The sequence below is a fragment of the Eurosta solidaginis genome, chromosome 4 (genome assembly GCF_040869045.1).
Source record: "Eurosta solidaginis isolate ZX-2024a chromosome 4, ASM4086904v1, whole genome shotgun sequence".
NCBI classification, from domain to species: Eukaryota; Metazoa; Arthropoda; class Insecta; order Diptera; family Tephritidae; genus Eurosta; species Eurosta solidaginis.
In genome coordinates this window covers 151,987,424-152,013,359 of record NC_090322.1, presented here as the reverse complement: position 1 = coordinate 152,013,359, position 25,936 = coordinate 151,987,424, and the positions used below count along the sequence as shown (strand labels likewise).

The 25,936-nt window shown below is 37.1% G+C and overlaps 1 protein-coding gene across 10 annotated transcripts in view; it reads right to left on the bottom strand.

The window, feature by feature from the left end:
• The window catches only part of LOC137250507 (keratin-associated protein 21-1-like), a 58,838-nt gene extending 36,042 nt beyond the window's left edge, over positions 1-22,796 (bottom strand). For 5 of the 10 annotated variants that reach the window (XM_067783426.1, XM_067783423.1, XM_067783422.1 and 2 more), the window contains exon 1: positions 22,397-22,698. The gene's annotated coding sequence lies outside the window, so the exon portion shown is untranslated. Of the gene's footprint in view, positions 1-22,396 lie in introns of all 10 variants that reach the window. The other 5 variants (XM_067783427.1, XM_067783429.1, XM_067783428.1 and 2 more) reach the window with 3 other exon arrangements.
• Between the last annotated feature and the right edge of the window lie 3,140 nt (positions 22,797-25,936).

Below are 25,936 nucleotides of genomic sequence, written 5' to 3'. Positions count from 1 at the left end.
GGTATTAGTAAGCTCCAAACGGTCGGCGAACGAGTTAGTCTTAACTGTCGGGGATCATCAAATCAATTCAAAGGATTCTCTAAAATACTTAGGAGTGCACATTGACTCTAAGTTAACTTTCAAAGAGCACTTCAGAGCGGTGGGGGAAGCAGTTACCAAAGTTAATGGAGCACTTATGCGAATAATGCTATTGTCCACAGTAACCAGCTCAGTAATACTATACGCAGCACCAGTGTGGTATGGATCTAAACGGACCCATCAAAAATATATATTAGCAGAGTACCGCCTTGCTGCTTTAAGAATAGCAAGTGCTTATCGGACGGTGTCCGACGACGCGATTCTGGTTCTAACCCGGAAAATCCCAGTGGACTTACTGGCAAGTGAAAAGGCCGATCTGAATAACACTAATATCGAGCGACCATCTGAAGAACCCAAGAAAAGAGCAAGGACACAAACAATAGCTAAGTGGCAAGAACAGTGGGAGGCCTCGAGTAAAGGGCGTAGGACCTTAGTTTGGAACGTAGCTCAATGGAATGAGCGGAAGCACGGCGAGCTAACCTATCATCTCACGCAGATAATGAGTGGACATGACGGTTTCAAAGAGTATTTATGGAACGTAGGATAGAGGAAGATACTCATTGCCCAATGTGTACCGCGGAGTTAGCAAACGCAGAACACGTCATGTTCCAATGCCCCCGTTTCCACGAGGAAAAACTCGCCTTGCATTACCACGTTAAATTTAGTATCACAAATGTGCAACAGGAAAGAGTGCTGCAATGAGCAAAACGGCATTTTTAGTAATGACACGCCTGATGGATGCTGAGAGGGAACGCAGAGAAATACGCATACGAAGCTGTGGCGACTAAGTCGACACTCAGAACAAATAGCGGGAACCAGGACGCAGGGACAACAGTAGGCTCTTAAAAAATGAGAAATATGGAACGCCACCCTGAAGTAATGCGAAAGCGGTACCGGGGTGGGCGACGGTTCTAAAACGGGGCTTTTTTTTAGTCTACTGACACACGGTTGCTGCGACGGCAGCAATTATGGTGCATTAGGCATTTTTCAGCCCCCCGCAAAACAAAAAAAAAACAAAAAAAAATACGCAGCTGTGCACTTGAAACGCTGTTGTTGTTTCCCTTGTGTGGTTAATAGTTAGTGTTATAACGCTGCTCAATAACACATACATATATGTATTCTGAACTCATTTTCGTCCAAAAGAAGCAGAGGCTACCACTTATAAACTTGAGCGGGTAAAAACAGTTGCAGTGAAAAAAATGTTTGTCACAAACTTCGTTCGGATTGAGAGACTTTTGTTAGACTTATGGCATTAGAAGTATTTTGGAAAGAGTACATTAAAAAGTGACGGGTCACGCCTATTTTCAAAATTTGTGTAAATTCTGTTTTCAGCTCAACAGCTCATAACACTACTGAGGTAGAATATCAGTCAAATGTAGTTTAATACCATAGAGTTAGTGCAAACTTTGTTAGGGTTGAAGGTTTAGGAAAAGTGGGCGTGGTCTTTAACTGATTTTGATCACCGTCAGTCAGTCTATAAACATAATTTGGCAAGGATAATGCCTCTGCGAAATTGCAATGTAATATCTTTAACCGCCGTAAGGCATGTCAAACTTCCAAATTTACTTCTACTAAATGTGGGTGGGGCAACGCCCATATCTCAAAAAAATTAGGAATTTATGTTTTACTTCATAAGTCAGCAAGTCCACCTACCAAATTTCACTAGCTTAGCGGTGTTTTTTTTATTATTATCTCTTTTTTCCATTTTCCTAAATGTTCGATATCGAAGAAATGGGCGTGGTTATCGTCCGATTTTGCTCATTTTCAATACCAATCTATTGTAAAGCTATCATGTTAGCGGTCGGACAGATATGGTTTAATAAAATTTTTTTTCAGTACTCCTGATTTTGATTTATGGATGTCTATCTCGATTCCTTTATACCCTGTATACAAGTGCAGCTTGGTATAAAAATGCAATAAAACACCAATTGAGAAATAATTGATTCAAAGCCTACTATGTCATTACTAGAAAATGTATAGGGAGTTCGAAATTTGCAGAAAGTTGTGTACCGGTCCTTGAATGAAAAACTTCAGCTTCAAAAATTTCAAACTCTAATTAGATATCTTACAGATCCAATAATAAATCGGGTCCCTATATAGTAATTTTCCTTGCTATTTAATAAATTGCCATGAACTTTCGTTGTGTTATTATAATAAACACTTTAAATGAAAATCGGTTCGCATATATACATTCAGATAAGACTAAGTAACTTATAACGAAAAAACTAGTAAAATATTGCTAGCCTTCTTGCTGTACAAGGAAATATTTTTGGGACAGCGGTCTACCATATGCGTGAAAGGGTTAAAAATACGGTCATAAGGTACACCTATCACTTAACCTATGTGAACTTAATACCACTATTCAACTGTACAAACATAGAAAAGAGCAATCAAGTATAATTAAATATTCCTTTGAAAAAGAATAACAAAATATTTTACCAAATACGCGCTGATTTCATTTCGTTGGAATAAACATAACAACCTTGAATTTGTTATTTTGGTAGAACAAAAGCTGTTTGTTTGACAAATTTAAAATTTATATTACGCTTGACGCATTAGCCATAAAAAATTAAAAAAAAAGAATAATTATTTTTGTTGTTTACGGCCTTTGGATTATAACTTTTTAAATATAAACGAGCTCTAGGCCAAATATTTGTATATTCTTAATAAAACACAATACGTGAATATTTAATATACAATTATATTATTTAATTTGTCGATATTTCGACATATTGCATTCAACAATTCCTGATGATGACTTCAGACTGAAGAATCGAACCTTGAATGATTTATCAATAGGCCGATAAAAACAAAAACAATTGTTAAAAATTCACGTATTGTGTTATATTAAGAATATACAAATATTTGGCCTAGAGCTCGTGTATATTAAAAAAAAAAAAAAAATATTAATAAATGCTTGGTGCGATTTATCTCCGAGAAGATTTGGGGCGAACTTCTCTTCAAATTTGCGTCTTGCTTCCTTTCCATTTTCCCTACCAATTGGCGGACGGGAACTACATTTTTTATGCCGATTCCAAACGGAAGTTGATGCAAGGAAGATGCATGTTCACTGAAAAACTTTTCACAGTAGAAATACGCTTGGAGTGTAAGCCAAATCACTGCCGAGGGGCGACCGCGCTTAGACAAACTTTTTTCAATTGAAAAACTTGTTCTCAATTTTTGATGTTGCTTTGGCCGGCACTTGAACTAAGGACCTTCGGTGTGGTATGCGAAGCATGCTCCCACCACACCACGGCGGCCGCTTTTTTATCAATAAGTGGTTTGAGAATTTCGGCAGGCACACGGTTAAAAATTTGAGCCTAAACCTGAAATATTTTGGAGATATGACCAAACAAAATTGTCTTTCAAATATAGATTATAACGGTCTTCCTGAGTGCATAGAATTGAAATTTGGCACGGTGCATCGAGCGACTACAAAGCTATGACTTTTCCATTGAGCATCGAAAAGGTAGTACCCATGCAAATGCTGATGCAATGTCACGAAGACCATGTAGTTTGGAATGCAAGCACTGTTCAAAGGCCGGCGCTAAAGAAGACATTATAGATGTCCGGCTAATGACTATAACGTGTACGGATGATTGGGATAAGGAACAACTGAGAAAGTGTCAGCTAGAAGATACAGATCTGTCACATGTTATGCAAGAGCTCGAACGAAACGAAAGACCAAACAGAGAGGAGATGTCAGCAGAGAGTCGCATTGCGAAGTCATATTGGGTACAGTGGAACAGTTTAGAATTGATATCCGGTTGCCTTCATCGTGTATGCGAGAGTGAGAATGGTCAATGCAAGAAGAAACTGATAGTTGTTCCCAGAAAGAGGATTCCTGACATGCTGAGCGAGCCGCATAATGGTCCAAGTGGAGGTCATCTTGGAATCACGAAGACGCTCGAGAAAATTAAGCAGAGATTCTATTGGGTTGGTTGCCGTCAGTCGGTCACTGAGTCGATTGCAAACTGCGAGGTTTGCAGCAGAGCGAAAGGGCCCAAAACCCGAAGTCATGGCCAGATGAAGCAATATAACTCAGGTTCACTATTTGAAAGGATCGCCATGGATGCCGCAGGTTCATTTCCTATTAGCAACCGCGGAAAGAAATGCGTACTGGTGGTTATGAATGTTTCAGTAAATGGCCAGAGGTATACCCAATCCCAAACCAAGAAGCGGAAACAGTAGCAGAAGTGGTTATAAAGGATTGGGTTTCAAGGTATGGTGTACAATGGAGTTATATTCTGACCAAGGCAGGAATTTTGAATCAGCTGTGTTCCAAGAAATGTGGAAGAAGTTGGGCATTCGAAAAACACAGATAACTGCATTGCATCCTCAGTCCGATGGTATGGTGGAACGTTTCAATAGAACATTGGAGGAGCATTTAAGGAAAGTAGTAGACAAGTACCATAAGGAGTAGGATACACACATATCATTATTCTTGATGGCTTACCGATCGGCAGTACATGAGACAACGGGCCAAACTTCCACAAAGGTAATTTTTGGCAATGGCCTTCGACTGCCAGTTGATTTGAAGCATGGGATAGATGCCGATGCGGAGAGAAATGTCAAAAAATCCACTGGTGTCTTGGAAGAAGAGCTGAGAGAGATACACGATCTGGTAAGGCAACGAGCAAAGATTATGAGTGACAAGATGAAAGCCAGATACGATAAAGCATTTAATTCGGAAGGGTTTCAGGAAGGAGATTTGGTGCTGTTATACAACCCACAACGAAAAAAGGTTTGTCCCCGAAATTGCAGTGTCATTGGGAAAGCCCATACAAAGCTGTAAAACGGATTAACGATGTAGTGTACCGCATACAAACCATTGGCAAACCACGAACCAAAATGAAAGTGGTTCATTTGGAAAGGCTGGCAGCGTTTAGATCGACAGATTTGTCTGATCATGTGGATCAGACTTAGGTGGAGGGCAGTGTGACGAATATTAGCAACATCAAGGGATACTATCATCTCTAAGCCGATGCTAAGCAGTGACTTGTATGCACATCATTAAATCAATCATTATGTCTACCCATATGTCCATACGAGCAGCGGAGAAGATACGGACAAACACATGCATATATCTTATCTGAGATGCTGAATCTATAAACGTAGCAATAGCTGGTAATTTTATAGCTGATAACTAACTAGTAAATTCTAGAATAGAAAAGCCTACAAATATGCAGCGAGGAAACCTGACAGTATAAAAGGCAGCAACAGTAGAGGCACGACAATCAGTTTGATTTAAGACGCTATCTGGCAAGCGATGGAAGTGTTATTTTGAAAGTAGTCTAATAAAGGCCATTTTGCATTATTGAATAGTGGAGTTATTTATTCAACAATTTAGTGATTGGAATGTTAGTAGAAGGTTGCAAATAAGAGGAATTGCACTTAATTCGTTACAATAGTTTGCGTGTTTTTTAGTTTTTATAAACTATATTTATTTACAATGAATTTTAAAATTCTTGTGACCTTATGGTACTAAATGTTGCATACTTTTCTGCGCACTTGATATTTTTTAGAGATCTTAGGCGATGGAGTTTCAGCGTAGAGAGCGCAATGCACATAACCTGCCCCCGAATTTCAACCTTCGCTAATGCTAAAACTTAATCCCCGAAAATATCTACAACAGTATCAAGTGCGCAGAACAGTATGCAACATTTAGTTGGATATGATTACAAGCCTAACTCCTATGCTTTTGCATAGGTTATTCCTTGTAGCCATATGATACTACATGTTGCATACTTTTTCGCGCTCTTGATACTGTTTTAGATATTTTTGGGGATGGAGGTTTAGCGTTAGCGAAGGCTTGAATTCGGGGGCTGGTATAACTGTCCGGGAAGCCAGCTTTCGCGACGCTTTAACTCCATCGATTAAAGCTCTATAATAAGCAATAAAAGCCTAACTTCTATACTCTTACTAAAGGCTTAGGCGGTTATTCAATACTTTTACAAATGTCCTAGGCGGTTATTGCTTACTGCACTCAATATTGTTTTAGAGTCATATGTAAAAGTATAGGAGTAAGGCTGTGACTATATGGTACTAAATGTTGCATGCTTTTTCTGCGCACTTGATACTGTTGTAGATATTTTTGGCGATGGAGGATTAGTTAGTGAAGGTTGGAACACGGCAAGCGGAATTTGCGGCAGGTGATGTTAACCTAGAAGTAATTAATATTTCTATTCCTCCTGCCACCTGCTGTCTAAGAGGCTATCTACCTAAAATTAGTGCGCTACATAGTGGGGAAAACCGTCTTATTCTTGGCGATTTTAACGCACACTATGGCCTAGATTATTCCAGCCTGCCAGATGAAAGCAGAGTTAGAGGTAGACAATACGACCTTCTGCACGATAAATGGCTATTCCCTCACTCGAACTGCATGGAAGTGTTACAGCTCGCCAGAGAGATAATACAAGTTAGGATGGGACTGTATTCGGCTGTGCCGCAGACTTCATACCTTTCATGAATGGGGCAGAGCAATAATCTCATCCCATTTGTAACATCCGAATAATCGGCTGTATAGGATATGTGCTAAGAGACATTTTCAACAAATCTATACTATTATAAATCTCTAGAAAATCGTGTCTGTACATCCAAGATTTCTAAAAAAAATTAGTGTACTTGACGTTTGGAATGTCGTAGAATCCATCGGCACCACTTTTTTCTGTTTGACTGTTTGTCTGTATGATATCGATAATCTCGGAAACTAACGAATGGATTTTTATGAAGATTTCACAGATGGATAGCCTGTAATCCAGAAGGGAATCTAGAACTTATTTCATTAAAATCTCGTGAGAAACAAAAAAGATATAGTTGTTTAAGCTATAATTAAGCTACTTTTAAGGATTTTTTTTTTTTGAAAAACGAAGGAAAATGCACTTAGTTTCCAAACAAATATCAAAGAATGCCTTTGCAAAGTTTTTTCAATTTCATATAAATTAAAAATCAGATTCATGAATAGATACAGTGGCGTACCAAAAAAAATTATTTCACGCTGCCATATTACGATAATCGGTTAAAATGAGGTTACCTAAAACCTCTAAATATGCGTACAATATGGGCATCAAACAATAGAGGAAGATCACAGGTTTCATTTGAATTTTGTGATATTTAGATAAATTAATCGATAACTGAGTTATCGGTCAAAATGTATTTGCTCCAAAATCTATAAATTTACCTACAATCTATCTATCTATCTATCTATCTATCTATCTATCTTCTATCTATCTATACTATAATAAATCTCTAGAAAATCGTGTCTGTACATCCAAGATTTAAAAAAAAAAAATGAGTGTACTTGACGTTTGGAATGTCGTAGAATCCATCGGCACCATTTTTTTCTGTTTGTCTGTTTGTCGGTTTATCTGTGTGATATCGATAATCTCGGAAACTAACGAATGAATTTTTATGAGACTTTCGCAGATGGATAGCCTGTAATCCAGAAGGGAATCTAGAACTTATTTCATTAAAATCGCGAGAGAAACAAAAAAGATATAGTTGTTTAAGCTATAATTAAGCTACTTTTAAGGATTTTTTTTTTTGAAAAACGAAGGAAAATGCACTTAGTTTCCAAACAAATATCAAAGAATGCCTTTGCAAAGTTTTTTTTCAGCTTCATATAAATTAAAAATCAGATTCATGAATAGATACAGTGGCGTACCAAAAAAATTATTTAACGCTGCCATATTACGATAATCGGTTAAAATGAGGTTACCTAAAACTTCTAAATATGCGTACAATATGGGCATCAAACAATAGAGGAAGGTCACAGGTTTCATTTGAATTTTGTGATATTTCGATAAATTAATCGATAACTGATTTATCGGTCAAAATGTATTTGCTCCAAAATCTTTAAATTTACCTACAATATGAAATACTTTTAGCTAAGATTTTAAACCTTTTACACGCGTTAATCAGGGACTCAAACCTTTTGGTGAAATTCGGTTTATCTATTCGCTGACAGGTGGCGCAAACTTTTCGTGTGTACTGCGATGCTTAGGTAGGTGTGCGATTGGCTGACGTACACATACACTAAATAAAATTAAAAAAAAAATAAGGGCCACTTTAATATAAATACGCATCCGGAACAACGTCGGGTACCCTGCAAGTATAAAATAAACAAGTAAGAAAGACTAAGTTTGGGTGAAACCGAACTTTCCATACCGAGCTGAGCACTTGAAAGGCTGTTGTAGTTTGCTTTGTGTGGTTAATAGTAGTGGTGGGATTATTTTCAAATTATATTCGAATAATATTTATTCGAACTTTTTATTCGTTTATTCGTTTCCATTTATTCGAATTCCTTTCCTTATTATTCGAATAGTGCGTACTATTCGAATAGTTCGAATAGTAAAATAAAACAAGTAAGGACGGCTAAGTTCGGGTGTAACCGAACATTACATACTCAGTTGAGAGCTATGGAGACAAAGTAAGGGAAAATCACCATGTAGGAAAATTAACCTAGGGTAACCCTGGAATGTGTTTGTATGACATGTGTATCAAATGGATGGTATTAAAGAGTATTTTAAGAGGGCCATGGTTCTATAGGTGGACGCCATTTAGGGATATCACCATAAAGATGGTCCAGGGCTGACTCTTGAATTTGTTTGTACGATATGGGTATCAAACGAAAGGTGTTAATGAGTGTTTTAAAAGGGAGCGGGCCTTAGTTCTATGGGTGGACGCCTTTTCGAGATATCGCCATAAAGGTGGACCAGGGGTGACTCTAGAATACGTTTGTACAATATAGTTATCAAATGAAAGGTGTTAATGAGTATTTCAAAAGGGAGTGGGCCTTAGTTCTATAGGTGTTCGCTTTTTCGAGATATCGCCATAAAGGTGGACCAGGGGTGACTCTAGAATTTGTTTGTACGCTAGGCGTATCAAATGAAAGGTGTTAATGAGTATTTTAAAAGGGAGTGGGCCTTAGTTCTATAGGTGGGCGCTTTTTCGAGATATCGCCATAAAGGTGGACCAGTGGTGACTCTAGAATTTGTTTGTACGATATGGGTATCAAATGAAAGGTGTTAATGAGTATTTTAAAAGGGAGTGGGCCTTAGTTCTATAGGTGGACGCCTTTTCGAAATATCGCCATAAAGGTGGACCAGGGGTGACTCTAGAATGCGTTTGTACAATATGTGTATCAAATGAAAGGTGTTAATGAGTATTTTAAAAGGGAGTGGGCCTTAGTTCTATAGGTGGACGCCTTTTCGATATATCGCCATAAAGGTGGACCAGGGGTGACTCTAGAATTTGTTTGTACGATAGGGGTATCAAATGAAAGGTTTAATGAGTATTTTAAAAGGGAGTGGGCCTTAGTTCTATAGGTGGACGCTTTTTCGAGATATCGTCATAAAGGTGGACCAGTGGTGACTCTAGAATTTGTTTGTACGATATGGGTATCAAATGAAAGGTGTTAATGAGTTTTTTAAAAGGGAGTGGGCCTTAGTTCTATAGGTGGACGCCTTTTCGAAATATCGCCATAAAGGTGGACCAGGGGTGACTCTAGAATGCGTTTGTACAATATGTGTATCAAATGAAAGGTGTTAATGAGTATTTTAAAAGGGAGTGGGCCTTAGTTCTATAGGTGTTCGCTTTTTCGAGATATCGCCTTAAGGTGGACCAGGGGTGACTCTAGAATGCGTTTGTACAATATGGGTATCAAATGAAAGGTGTTACTGAGTATTTTAAAAGGGAGTGGGCCTTAGTTCTATAGGTGTTCGCTTTTTCGAGATATCCCCATAAAGGTGGACCAGGGGTGACTCTATAATGCGTTTGTACGATAGGGGTATCAAATGAAAGTTGTTAATGAGTATTTTAAAAGGGAGTGGGCCATAGTTCTATAGGTGGACGCTTTTTCGAGATATCGCCATAAAGGTGAACCAGTGGTGACTCTGGAATTTGTTTGTACGATATGGGTATCAAATGAAAGGTGTTAATGAGTATTTTAAAAGGGAGTGGGCCATAGTTCTATAGGTGGACGCTTTTTCGAGATATCGCCATAAAGGTGGACCAGGGGTGACTCTAGAATTTGTTTGTACGATAGGGGTATCAAATGAAAGTTGTTAATGAGTATTTTAAAAGGGAGTGGGCCATAGTTCTATAGGTGGACGCTTTTTCGAGATATCGCCATAAAGGTGGACCAGTGGTGACTCTAGAATTTGTTTGTACGATATGGGTATCAAATGAAAGGTGTTAATGAGTATTTTAAAAGGGAGTGGGCCTTAGTTCTATAGGTGGACGCCTTTTCGAAATATCGCCATAAAGGTGGACCAGGGGTGACTCTAGAATTTGTTTGTACGATAGGGGTATCAAATGAAAGGTGTTAATAAGTATTTTAAAAGGGAGTGGGCTTTAGTTCTATAGGTGTTCGCTTTTTCGAGATATCGCCTTAAGGTGGACCAGGGGTGACTCTAGAATGCGTTTGTACAATATGGGTATCAAATGAAAGGTGTTAATGAGTATTTTAAAAGGGAGTGGGCCCTAGTTCTATAGGTGGACGCCTTTTCGAAATATCGCCATAAAGGTGGACCAGGGGTGACTCTAGAATTTGTTTGTACGATAGGGGTATCAAATGAAAGGTGTTAATAAGTATTTTAAAAGGGAGTGGGCCTTAGTTCTATAGGTGTTCGCTTTTTCGAGATATCGCCTTAAGGTGGACCAGGGGTGACTCTAGAATGCGTTTGTACAATATGGGTATCAAATGAAAGGTGTTAATGAGTATTTTAAAAGGGAGTGGGCCTTAGTTCTATAGGTGTTCGCTTTTTCGAGATATCCCCATAAAGGTGGACCAGTGGTGACTCTAGAATTTGTTTGTACGATATGGGTATCAAATGAAAGGTGTTAATGGGTATTTTAAAAGGGAGTGGGCCTTAGTTCTATAGGTGGACGCCTTTTCGAGATATCGCCATAAATGTGGACCAGGGGTGACTCTATAATGTGTTTGTATGATATGGGTATCAAATTAAAGGTATTAATAAGGGGTTTAAAAGGGAGTGGTGGTAGTTGTATATGTGAAGGCGTTTTCGAGATATCGACCAAAATGTGGACCAGGGTGACCCAGACCATCATATGTCGGGTACCGCTAATTTATTTATATATATAATACCACGAACAGTATTCCTGCCAAGATTCCAAGGCCTTTTGATCTCGCCCTGCAGAAATTTTTCATTTTATTTTACTTAATATGGAAGGTGCCACACCCATTTTACAAAGTTTTTTTCTTAAGTTATATTTTGCTTCAATAAACCAATCCAATTACCATGTTTCATCCCTTTTGTATTTGTATTTTTTATTTGGTATAGAATTATAGCATTTTTCTCCATTTTTCGTAATTTTCGATATCGAAAAAGTGGGCGCGGATTTAGGTAATTTTTTATACCAATATAAAGTGAGGTCAGATAATTACGTGAACTGAGTTTAGTAAAGATATATCGATCTTTGATCAAGTTATCGTGTTAGCGGCCGAGCGGAAGAACAGACGGTCGACTGTGTATAAAAACTGGGCGTGGCTTCAACCGATTTCGCCCTTTTTCACAGAAAAAAGTTATCGTCCCACAATCTAAGCCCCTATCAAATTTCAGAAGGATTAGTAAATTTTTGTTCGACTTATGGCATTAAAAGTATCCTAGACAAATTAAATGAAAAAGGGCGGAGCCACGCCCATTTTGAAATTTTCTTTTATTTTTGCATTTTGTTTCACCATATCATTACTGGAGTTGAATGTTGACATAATTTACTTATATACTGTAAAGATATTAAATTTTTTGTTAAAATTTGACTTAAAAAAAATTTTTTTTTAAAAGTGGGCGTGGTTGCTCTCCGATTTTTCCAATTTTTATTAAGCATACATATAGTAATAGGACAAACGTTCCTGCCAAATTTCATCATGATATCTTCAACGACTGCCAAATTACAGCTTGTAAAACTTTTAAATTACCTTCTTTTAAAAGTGGGCGGTGCCACGCCCATTGTCCAAAATTTTACTAATTTTCTATTATGCGTCATAAGTTCAACTCACCTAGCAAATTTCATCGCTTTATTCGTCTTTGGTAATGAATTATCGCACTTTTTGGGTTTTTCGAAATTTTCGATATCGAAAAAGTGGGCGTGGTTATAGTCCGATATCGTTCATTTTAAATAGCGATCTGAGATGAGTGCTCAGGAACCTACGTACTAAATTTCATCAAGATACCTCAAAATTTACTCAAGTTATCGTGTTAACGGACGGACGGACGGGCGGACGGACATGGCTCAATCAAATTTTTTTTCGATCCTGATTATTTTGATATATGGAAGTCTATATCTATCTCGATTCCTTTATACCTGTACAACCAACCGTTATCCAGTCAAAGTTAATATACTTTGTGAGCTCTGCTCAACTGAGTATAAAAAAAGTCTGCTTGGCTTACGCTCATCGCTTGTACATGTGAGCATTCATGTATATACGTATATTTATGTAGGAACATATTTACACACTTGTTTACTAATAAACAAAGTTCTATGATCAGTACAGTGGATAACGACCCCGATATTTCTAGGTTAAGATTCAAGCACAACTTTGGTTACGTAAATATAACTAAATAAATTAATCACCCCTATTACGGTTGTCAATAGTGAGAAAATTAGTGTCGACGCTCATGAATTGGTATCGGCGTTGTCAACGTCGATAACTATTGATAGGTGTTGGCGCTTTTTTGGTATTGGCTAAAACAATATTGAAGTTGTGTTGACGTGACGCGACACAAAGTTTGTCGACACAGTTTTTGGTGACGACAAGCGCGGCAATACAGAATTCAACTATTAAAAATTCAAAAAATAAGCTTTTTTATGATTTTTATGCCTCTTATTTATTAATTTTTTATTCAATTTCAGAAATAAGTCAAAATAATCAACAACAGTCAGTTTAGTAATGTTCTAGGGTAGCGTTCTAGGGTAGTGTTCTAGGGTAACGGTCGACTGCTAAAACACGCCCAAAAAATTCAGGAGAGGTACCAAAAGACACGTATTGACCTCGATTTTAATAATCCGAAGTCGGAATATAAAAATTTTACTTGCGTTAGGAAAAATTTGCAAAAACTGTTGCAAGCTTTCAAGTGGTTCATTAAAAGGTGTTTGTGAAATTTCAAGGATTTTTTATTTCCGCCTTCAGATTAGTAATACCGAGGTCAATTCGGGTATTTTGATACCCCTCACGAATTCGATTAAAGTTGCCATTAGTGGACCACGCTCTGGGAGGTAGGGAGTTGCTAATGGTGTACTAAAGAGAAATCCAATCATCTACAATATATTATTATTTTTGTTTAATTGTGCACTAATAGATTTCAGCAGTTATTTAGATCCACAAATTGTCCACTAAACAAAAAATTAACTCAATACAAATTGTAAATAAACAGCTGTCAAAAATATAGGGATAGTGTTTTATACTAAATATATATATGTCTACACTCATGTGCATGCTGCCATGTACAAACGATGAGCGTGAGATAAGCAGAGTTTTTATACCCAGTTGAGCAGAGCTCACAGAGTATATTAACTTTGATTGGATAACGGTTGGTTGTACAGGTATAAAGGAGCCGAGATAGATATAGACTTCCATATATCAAAATCATCAGGATCGAAAAAAATTTGTTTGAGCCATTTCCGTCCGTCCGCCTGTCCGTTAACACGATAACTGAGTAAATTTTGAGGAATCTTGATGAAATTTGGTATGTAGGTTCCTGAGCACTCATCTCATATCGCTATTTAAAATGAACAATATCGGACTATAACCACGCCCACTTTTTCGATATCGAACATTTCGAAAAACCGAAAAAGTGCGATAATTCATTACCAAAGACGGATAGACCGATGAAACTTGCTAGGTGAGTTGAACTTATGACGCAGAATAGAAAATTAGTAAAATTTTGTACAACGGGCGTGGCACCGCCCACTTTTAAAAGAAGGTAATTTAAAAGTTTTACAAGCTGTAATTTGGCAGTCGCTGAAGATATCATGATGAAATTTGGCAGGAAAGTTTGTCCTATTACTATATGTATGCCTAATAAAAATTGGCAAAATCGGAGAGCGACCACGCCCACTTTTAAAAAAAAATTTTTAAAGTCAAATTTTAACAAAAAATTTAATATCTTTACAGTATATAAGTAAATTATGTCAACATTCAACTCGAGTAATGATATGGTGAAACAAAATGCAAAAATAAAATAAAATTTCAAAATGGGCGTCGCTCCGCCCTTTTTCATTTAATTTGTCTAGGATACTTTTAATGCCATAAGTCGAACAAAAATTTACTAATCCTTGTGAAATTTGATAGGGGCTTAGATTGTGGGACGATAACTTATTTCTGTGAAAAAGGGCGAAATCGGTTCAAGCCACGCCCAGTTTTTATACACAGTCGACCGTCTGTCCTTCCGCTCGGCCGTTAACACGATAACTTGAGCAAAAATCGATATATCTTTACTAAACTCAGTTCACGTACTTATCTGAACTCACTTTGTATTGGTATAAAAAATGGCCGAAATCGGACTATGACCACGCCCACTTTTTCGATATCGAAAATTACGAAACACGAAAAAATGCCATTATTCTATACCAAATACGAAAAAAGGGATGAAACACGGTATTTGGATTAGTTTATTGACGCAAAATATAACTTTAGAAAAAAACTTTGTAAAATGGGTGTGACACCTGAAATGAAAAAGTTCTGCAGGGCGAAATAAAAAACCCTTGAAATCTTGGCAGGAATACTGTTCGTAGTATTATATATATAAATAAATTAGCGGTATCCAACAGATGATATTCTGGGTCACCCTGGTCCACATTTTGGTCGATATCTGGAAAACGCCTTCACATATACAACTACCCCCTCTCCCTTTTAAAAGCCTCATTAATACCTTTAATTTGATACCCATATCGTACAAACACATTCTAGAGTCACCCCTGGTTCACCTTTATGCCGATATCTCGAAAAGGCGACCACCTATACAACTACCACCACTCCCTTTTAAAACCCTCATTAATACCTTTAATTTGATACCCATATCGTACAAACACATTCTAGAGTCACCCCTGGTCCACCTTTATGGCGATATATCGAAAAGGCGTCCACCTATAGAACTAAGCCCCACGCCCTTTTAAAATACCCATTAACACCTTTCGTTTGATACCCATATTGTACAAACGCATTCTAGAGTCACCCATGGTCCACCTTTATGGCGATATCTCGAAAAGGCGACCACCTATAGAACTAAGGCCCACTCCCTTTTAAAATGTTCATTAACCCCTTTCATTTGATACCTATATCGTACAAACACGTTCTAGAGTCACCCCTGGTCCACCTTTATGGCGCTATCTCCAAAAGGTGTCCACCTATAGAACTAAGGCCCACTCCCTTTTAAAATGTTCATTAACCCCTTTCATTTGATGCCCATATCGTACAAACACATTCTAGAGTCACCCCTGGTCCACTTTTATGGCGATATCTCGAAAAGGCGTCCACCTATAGAACTAAACCCCACACCCTTTTGAAATACTCATTAACACCTTTCATTTGATACCCATATTGTACAAACGCATTCTAGAGTCACCCCTGGTCCACCTTTATGGCGATATCTCGAAAAGGCGTTCACCTATAGAACTAAACCCCACGCCCTTTTGAAATACTCATTAACACCTTTCATTTGATACCCATATCGTACAAACACGTTCTAGAGTCACCCCTGGTCCACCTTTATGGCGCTATTTCGAAAAGGCGTCCAGCTATAGAACTAAGGCCCACTCCCTTTTAAAATGTTCATTAGCCCATTTCATTTGATACCCATATCGTACAAACACATTCTAGAGTCACCCCTGGTCCACCTTTATGGCGATATCTCGAAAAGGCGTCCACCTATAGAACTAAACCCCACGCCCTTTTGAAATACTCATTAACACCTTTCATTTGATACCCATATTGTACAAACGCATTCTAGAGTCAACCCTGATCCATCTTTATGGCGATATCCTTAAATGGCGTCCACCTATAGAACTAAGCCCCACGCCCTTTTAAAATACCCATTATTAGCACCTTTCGTTTGATACCCATATTGTACAAACGATTTCTAGAGTCACCAATGGTCCACCTTTATGGCGATATCTCGAAAAGGCGACCACCTATAGAACTAAGGCCCACTCCCTTTTAAAATGTTCATTAACCCCTTTCATTTGATACCCATATTGTACAAACGCATTCTAGAGTCACCCCTGGTTCACCTTTATGCCGATATCTCGAAAAGGCGACCACCTATACAACTACCACCACTCCCTTTTAAAACCCTCATTAATACCTTTAATTTGATACCCATATCGTACAAACACATTCTAGAGTCACCCCTGGTCCACCTTTATGGCGATATCTCGAAAAGGTGTCCACCTATAGAACTAGGGCGTGGGGTCCCTTTTGAAATACTCATTAACACCTTTCATTTGATACCCATATTGTACAAACGCATTCTAGAGTCAACCCTGATCCATCTTTATGGCGGTATCCTTAAATGGCGTCCACCTATAGAACTATGATCCACTCCCTCTTAAAATAATCTTTAATACCTTTCATTTGATACGCATGTCATACAAACACATTCCAGGGTTACCCTCGGTTCATTTTCCTACATTGATAGCTCTCAACTGAGTATGTAATGTTCGGTTACACCCGAACTTAACCTTCCTTACTTGTTTTTATTTATTTTGTAATAAACACAATTCGAATAATAAGGAAAGGAATTCGAATAAATGGAAACGAGTAAAGGAATAAAAAGTTCGAATAAATATTATTCGAATTACGAATACCTGGCGAATAAAAGAGTTTATTATTCGAATAATTTTTATTCGAATAGTCCCACCCCTAGTTAATAGTTAGTGTTTTAACGCAGCGCAATAACACACACATATATGTATTCTGAACTAATTTTCGTTCAAACGAAGCAGAGGCTACCACTTATAAGCTTGAGCGGGTAATGAAATAATTAAAAAAAATTGTTTACGTTAAACCGTTTTATTGAAAAAACAATACCTACATGAAGTAATAATAATACTAAAAGCTAGAAAATAATTAGGTAGGTCCGAGGTACTAGTCATCACACTCCTCATCAATCTAGGGCGTTGATCAGACAATTAAATAAAAGCTTTGGGCGCGTGAAATTTCTAAAAATGGGCGTAGCATAACCTGATTAAGGTTCAGTTGGTTTTACTTATGACTATCAATAGAGTTGGTTTTACTTATGACTATCTCGATTGTGCCACCTAGCGGCGATTTTTTTTCATAGGTCGCTTTCTGTTCCTATATGTATTATTTGTTCCAAATATGAGCCAAATCGGACCACAAATGCGATTTTTGTGAATATCTCGATCCTTGCGCCACCTAGCGGGGATATTTTTTATAGGTCGCTTTCTATTCTTGTATGTATTATGTGTTCCAAATATGAGCCAAATCGGACCACAAATACGATTTTTGTGAATATCTCGATCCTTGCTCTACCTAGCGGCGATTTTTTTCTTATTATTGCATTGTCATTGGTTTCTGAACTATATTCCAAGTTTCAAGCTTGTAGCTTATCGAGAAGTTACTTAAATTTTAATTACAAAATTCGTTCACAACGGCCGGCCGTGCAGCCTGTCAAGTCAACCTAAATAAAACCGTTTAAAAACAGTTGCAGCTATGAAAAAAATGTTTATCCCAAACTTCGTTCGGATTGAGAGACTTTTGTTCGACTTATGGCATTATAAATATCTTGGAAAGGGTACACAAAAAAGTGACGGGTCACGCCTATTTTCAAAATGTGTGCAAGTTTTGTGTTCAGCTCAACCATACCACTACTGAGGTAGAATATCATTCAAATGTAGTTAAATACCATGGAGTTAGTACAAACTTTGTTAGGGTTGAAAGTTTAGGAAAAGTGGGCGTGGTCTTTAACTGATTTTGATCACCGTCACTCAGTCTATAAACATAATTTGGCAAGGATAATGTCTCTGCGAAATTATAATGTAATAATTTTAACCGCCGTAAGGCATGTCAAACTTCCAAATTTACTTCTACTAAATGTGGGTGGGGTAACGCCCACATCTCAAAAATTTTCGGAATTTATGTTTTACTTCATAAGTCAGCAAGTCCACCTACCAAATTTCATTAGCTTAGCGGTTCTCGCTTTTATTATTATCTCTTTTTCCATTTTTCTAAATGTTCGATATCGAAGAAATGGGCGTAGTAATCGTCCGATTTTGCTCATTTTCAATACCAATCTATTCTAAAGCTGTCGTGTTAGCGGATGAACAGACATGGTTTAATCAAATTTTTTTCTGTACTCCTGATTTTGATTTATGGATGTCTATCTCGATTCCTTTATGCCTGTACAACCAACCATTATCCAATCAAAGTTATAATAACCCTGTGTACAAGTGCAGCTGGGTACAAAAATGCTATAAAACACCAATTGAGAAATAATTAATCCAAAGCCTACTACGTCATCACTAAAAAATTTATAGGGAGTTCTAAATGTGCAGAACTTTATGTACCAGTTCTTGAATGAAATAATTCAGCTTGTAAAATTGCAAACTCTAATTAGATATCTTACAGATCCAATAATAAATCGGGTCCCTATATAGTAATTTTCCTTGCTATTTAATAAATTGCCATGAGCTTTCGTTGTGTTATTATAATAAACACTTTAAATGGAAATCGGTTCGCATATATACATTCAGATAAGACTAAGTAACTTATAACGAAAAAACTAGTAAAATATTGCTAGCCTTCTTGCTGTACAAGGAAATATTTTTGGGACACCGGTCTACCATATGCGTGAAAGGGTTAAAAATACGGTCATAAGGTACACCTATCACTTAACCTATGTGAACTTAATACCACTATTCAACTGTACAAACATAGAAAAGAGCAATCAAGTATAATTAAATATTCCTTTGAAAAAGAATAACAAAATATTTTACCAAATACGCGCTGATTTCATTTCGTTGGAATAAACATAACAACCTTGAATTTGTTATTTTGGTAGAACAAAAGCTGTTTGTTTGACAAATTTAAAATTTATATTACGCTTGACGCATTAGCTATAAAAAATTAAAAAAAAAAGATTAATAAATGCTTGGTGCGATTTATCTCCGAGAAGATTTGGGGCGAACTTCTCTTCAAATTTGCGCCTTGCTCCCTTTCGATTTTCCCTACCAATTGCCAGACGGGAACTACATTTTTTATGCCGATTCCAAACGGAAGTTGATGCAAGGAAGATGCATGTTCACTGAAAAACTTTTCACAGTAGAAATACGCTTGGAGTGTATGCCAAATCAATGCCGAGGGGCGACCGCGCTTAAACAAACTTTTTAACGCGCTTTTATTAGCTTGGGCTGTATGTAGCGGAATTTTTGAGCTTAATTTTCACCGGTTTCTAGAAGGCTGATCAATTTGAAACCTTGCATACGTATCAAGGACCGATGACAATGCATTAATGTGATGGTGTGGTTACATAAGGTCAACGGCCATAAGGTCAATTGGCCTTATTGCCACTTTGAATGGCCATAAGTTTGATTGAAACTTTGCACACGTATCAAGGGTCGATGACAATGCATTAAAGTGATGGTGTGGGGACATAAGGTCAACGGCCATAAGGTAAATTGGCCTAATTACCACTTTGAATGGCCATAAGTTTGACTGAAACTTTGCACACGTATCAAGGCTCGATGACAATGCAATAATGTGATGGTGGGGTGACATAAGGTTAAAGGACATAAGTTCAATTGAACTTATGGCCACCCCAAATGGCTATAGATCTGAAACCTTGCACATAATGCGAAAAACGCATTCCTTTATTAATGATAGAAGTGGATGCATGGCACATCTACGAAAGAGCATACTGGAGCCCTTTTTAACACGCTTTTATTAACTTGGCCTGTATCTATGTAACGGAATTTTTGAGCTTAATTTTCACCAGTTTCTAGAAGTCTGATTAATTTGAAACTTTGCACACGTATCAAGAGTAGATGACAATGCATTAATGTGATGGTGTGGTGACGTAAGGTCAACGGCCATAAAGTCAATTGGCCTTATTAACACTTTGAATGGCCATAAGTTTTATTGAAACTTTGGAAACGTATCAAGGCTCGATGACGATGCAATAATGTGGTGGTGGGGTGACATAAGGTTAACGGACATAAGGTCATTTGAACTTATGACCACCCCAAATGGCCATAGATTTGAAACCTGGCATATAATGCGAAAAACGCATTCCTTTATTAATGATAGAAGTGGATGCATGGCACATCTACGAAAGAGCATACTGGAGCCCTTTTTAACACGCTTTTATTAGCTTGGCCTGTATCTATCTATGTATCTATGTATCCATGTATGTATATAACGGAATCTGTAGTGGAGCCGAGAGCCCCGGTAATGCAGAGCTCCGAACTCCGTTGCTCCTTCTCAAGCATTTTAAGATAGCTACTTTTAGCTAGTGCAGGCCACCAGACCGAGGCACCATAAAGAAGAATCGGGCGCACAATGGCTGTGTAAATACAGTAGGTCACCTTAGGGGAGAATCCCCAGGAGGTGCCAATTGCCCTCTTACAGGTGAACTAAAAAAACATGCTTTTATAGCAAACCGAAATAAAAAATAGAAAATAATTTTCAATTAAAAAGGGTTTATATAACAGTAGTAGAAGGTCAAACAATCGTTTCTAGTTAATCACCTCAAAATAAAATTATAATAAAATTTAAGTTATTAACATAATAATTTAATTCACAGTAAAAAGCGTGGGGTGCTTGATATTGAATGTTACAATTATTCTATTGGCAACTATCTGAGAGGAAAGATATGAAATGTAGTCAAATGCACCCCACGCTTTTTAATCTGAATTAAATTATTCTGTTAATAACTTAAATTTCATTATAATTTTATTTTGAGGTGATTAGTTATAAACGATTTTTGACCTTCTACTACTGTTATATAAACCCTTTTTAACTGAAAATTATTTTCTATTTTTTAGTTCAGTTTGCTATAAAAGCGTGTTTTTTAGTTTTTTTAAACAATTATTTATTTTTTTCAATTGAAAAACTTGTTCTCAATTTTTGATGTTGATTTGGCCGGCACTTGAACTAAGGACCTTCGGTGTGGTATGCGAAGCATGATCCCACCACACCGCGGCGGCCGCTTTTTTATCAATAATTGGTTTGAGATTTTGGCAGGCATACGGTTAAAAGTTTGAGCCTAAACCTGAAATATTTTGGACATATGACCAAACCAAATTTTGTTTCAAATATAGATTATAACGGTCTTCCTGAAAATGAGTGCATAGAACTGGGTTTCAATTTGAAACGAGAGATATCTACACTTAGAGTTATAAAAAAAAATAGTGGGCGGTTTCCTGAAAATCTTTCGCTCAGTAACTGGTTCTACACATTTCTGGTTCGGAACTAGACCTAAATTGCCAAAAAAGTACAAGTTCGGTACTAACAAGATTTTACTCAGTTATAAAATAAACAGCTCGTGTTCTTATTTTTCATATTTAATTGGAGAATTATGCTATCTCAAAAAAATTCTACCAGCTTTAAATAACTTCAACTATGAGTACAATTTCTTTTCCCAAACTTTCCCACTTGCTTGGAAGTATCGATACGTACTAGAAGCAGCATTTAGAATTTCTTTCCGGTTCGGAACCAACGAAATAGTACCAAGAAAAAACTAAACTGTCATTTTTACACTAGTTTGGAACTACCGAAATAGATCCAATAAACCAACTAATTCTAAAATGGAAATATGTTTCTAGTTCGGAGCTATAGAAAAGTTAATGCAACTCGAACCAACTAGGATATCGCCATGTTAAATTCGCCAGTTGGAAGCATGTAAAAGATATAGAGGGTGAACTAGTAGAGGTTCCGAATGTACTTGAAACGCACAAGTTTTGAACTAGAGATTTTTCCTGCAGCGTTGCTCTACGTACTGTGTTAGAAATCATTTCATAACACCTTACATGTATAACAAAATTTTTTTGAAAAAGATTCGATAACTTGCAGCACTTATCACAAATAAAATTTTTTATTTTTGAGTTTTCAGCAACAAATTTAAACTCTTAGAATAAGTTTTAAAATCAGACGTTTCTATTCCAGTTTCTATTTTAAAATTTTTGAAAACTTTTGCCTTTATTTCATACCCAGAAATGCCTTCAAGTTTCTATTTTTGGATTTTTTGAAACTTGTTTGGTTTTGTTGTAAAACAATTTTAATACTTAAAACTTATTGTTTAAACAAGTTTTAAATTGAAAATCGAATAAAATTAAAAAATACCATATTAAAATGAGAGGTTTCCAATTTAGTATCAAATGTTTAAAAAAGTGTTTAAACCGATGAACGGTTAAAAATTTAGCCTCAGATTTCTAACCGTGCACTTTCACCCGAAAACTTCATCAAGCTTCGCCCCTGTATATAAATAGCGTCCACAAAACTTTACTTGCTTTAGTTTCTTTATAGTTCTTAACAAGAAGCAGCAAAATTCAGAAACAAAAATGAATTTCCACAGTTATTTCGTGATTCTGGTTGTCGTTCTTAGCTTTGTTTTGCACCGTATAAATTCGAAAACTGACAAACGGCGTTATTTGGTAGCATTACTTAAGGAACAAGAAAAATATGTTTGCGCTGGGTCATTAGTCACTATGCAAATAGTGATCACAGCTGCGGAATGCCTGAACGGTTTAGAAAAAAATGAAATCGACGTTGCGGCTAATTCAGCAGCTTTCCCTTTACCACTTCGCAAAGTGGGGATGGTATGCAGAAAAAGCGACATAGATGTAGCTGGAATCATACTGGAGACACCCTTTACAAATGAAGGTGGAGTGAACACAATAGCACTTTGCGAAAGACAACGTTTGGTGAACAAAGACAAGATGGAAGTTAGTGGATGGTCTCAAGAAATAAGCCCATTTTATACTACTATTCGAGAACATGCCGCAATTATAGTAACACCAGAGGAATGTTCGAAGTACTACAAAAAAATAATTAAAAATAATATGATTTGTGCTAAAGGTAGCAATGTGGTTTTTGCTGGAGATTCTGGAGCACCGGGCGTCGTGAATAGAAAACTTTGTGCGGTGAGAATATTTGGGTGTATTACTAAGGCCCTCGAAAATCCGCAACTTTATGTAAATGCAGCTGATCCAGAAGTTCTGTGTTTCATAAAAGAATTGATTGGTAAAAAAAACATCTGGAATATGTTTTTAAATAAGTGCTGAGTGAATTATTACTCTATCTCGGGTGAGCGCTCCATTTCCAGATTTATTTCATAAACGTCTCAGCTTACGTGAAAATACATATATGAATTTAAACTGATATAGGGAGATTTGGAATAAAATGCTGAATGGAGGTTCCACGAGAACGAATTGCGGACTTTTTTTAATTTCAAAAAAGCAAATTGAAAATACTATAAAACTTTCACAAATCAATCTTTCGTTGCACTTCTAATTTCGACTGATGACCGGCAAGTCGAGCGCGATTTTTATTAGTTGAATATAAAAACTCACTCTTGTTGGTTTGAAATTTATTTTTTGAATGAATTTTCTAGTTTTGATATTAGGTTTTTCTTTCAATTTCAATTTTACAAATATGTATATGTATACAGAAATGTTCAGTAGAGTACGTTAGCAGTAATAAGTATTGAATTTAATTAACAAACTAAAACTAAAATAATAATAATGTCAACAAATTAGTGGAATATATAGACACTAGCTTATGCCCGTGGGTCTAACCCCACGTTTCTATAAAAATATGCAAAATAAATAACACAAATTTTAAACATATTGTAGTGTATTTCCGAATTTAGGCACTGCTGAAAACCTAAGGATATACAACGTTTTTTGTAATATTATTTGTAGTATGTATAAATAAAGAGATTTTTCGATGAGCCAAGCTCTACGTATGTATTATTGGCCGTGGGTGAAACATAATTTGGTAAGTTTTTTTGCCCAGCACATACTTTGTATGTAATAATGTGTTAAAGATATAAAGAATAAAATATGCAAGGCAGGCAATTGGGATAAAGTTTGCAACAAGCTGGCTGAATGCTTTGTAACACTTCAACGATCGCAGGAGTGCGCGCTCAAATCCCACTCCCGGGAGAAAAGGCTTTGAAGAGATTTACAAGGTATAATCGAAACATCTGTCGTCTTGTCCGTCCTGATGTCACGTTGTTTAAAATTTTTCCCAAATTATTGAATAAATAACAGCTAATGAATGTCCTTGATTGACGAGCTTTGTTGCAAAATAAACAGCTATCTCCCTGATCTCTCCAGTTTTTTTGCCTCGCGAAACCTGACATAGTCACTGACTAAATCATCGTCGACCTTACTTACAACATGGACGCTCCAAATATCGACACAAATTGGACATCCACGTCGATGGCACCCCGCTACCGACTGCGTTACACCCCAATATCCTGGGTGTGACGTTCGATCAGGATCTAAATTTTGGAGATCATGCAACCGCAAATGTTCAGAAAATGCAGAGTCGTAATAAAATCTTCAAATCTCATACTGGCAGTACTTAGGATAAAGGTAAAGAAAAGCTCATTACCACTTACAAAGCAAAGCAATTGGCCAGCCGATTGCATGCTACGCGTCCCCGATATGGTCGCCAAGCCTAAAGACTACTCACTGGAAGAAGCTACAGGCCGGCTAAAATATCGCCCCCAGAACCGCTACGGGCTGTTTTCTTTTGTCCCCGGAAAACCACCTACATAATGCATCGAGAATACTCCCCATTAGTGAAAGAAATGAAATACTAACGAAACAGTTTCTGTTGAATACCCAGAAACCTGGGCATCCCAACAGACATCTGATTGACGAGGCTACACCGCCAAGTGGCTTAAGATGTCATCTTCGTAAGCATTATGAGGAAATACGGCACCTGAGAATACAGAAGCTAAAAAGCACCAGCAGTTCCTCAGTGAAATCCACAAACAGGCGTCGGATCTCTATGCCAGGAATTTCCCGGTGAATCCATAACTTAAAGAACAATACCCGAAACTAGCACAGGAGGAACGCACTCTACATAGGCAAACGCGCGTCACTTTAGCTCAACTTCGATTTGGGTACTGTAACAGGTTAAACTCTTACCTATCCAGATTCAACCCCGACATACAAAATGTATGCCCTGCTTTTAATGTGTCCCCACATGACACCAACCATCTCTTCAACTATATTGCGGAGCCAATACCTCTAACACCCCTCTCATTATGGTCCACCCCTGTTGAAACATCAAGTTTCCTTGGACTCCCGTTAGGGGACATTGATGACAATTTGTGATTGGTCGCACCTATTGGATAGGGCGAAGTACTGCTACAACAACAACAAAAACTGTGCTTGAGCTCTATTGATAGACATTGCTAAAGCCGACCTAATAGGAAATTGGAGGCGTTTAAAATAGAAAGGCATATTTGCTACAATGACATTCAGTAACAGTTTTGTAATGATAAGCCTTGTCCCGCGCTGAGAATCCAAATTACGAAGCATAATTATAATGGACCATTTTTTAAGGCTCAATCGATGGGAGGAAGGAGTTAAGGAACTCTTCTACGACTGTGTCTCTTGATAAGTTCTCTCGGTCCCTGGTAGTTTTTCTTGGATTTTGGCATTACTAATATTAACATAATCATTTTTAGGTGTCAAATAGCCCTTTATCGAAGCCATTTATAGTTTTTATAGTTAGATTCAATATTTGGCAGTAAATTAGCTATTAAAACTTTATTTGAATTTTATATAAATACAGAAGATGTATGTAGATAGACTGAAGTTAACAAAAACTTGTAACGTTTGCAGATTACTAAACGTTCAAAAG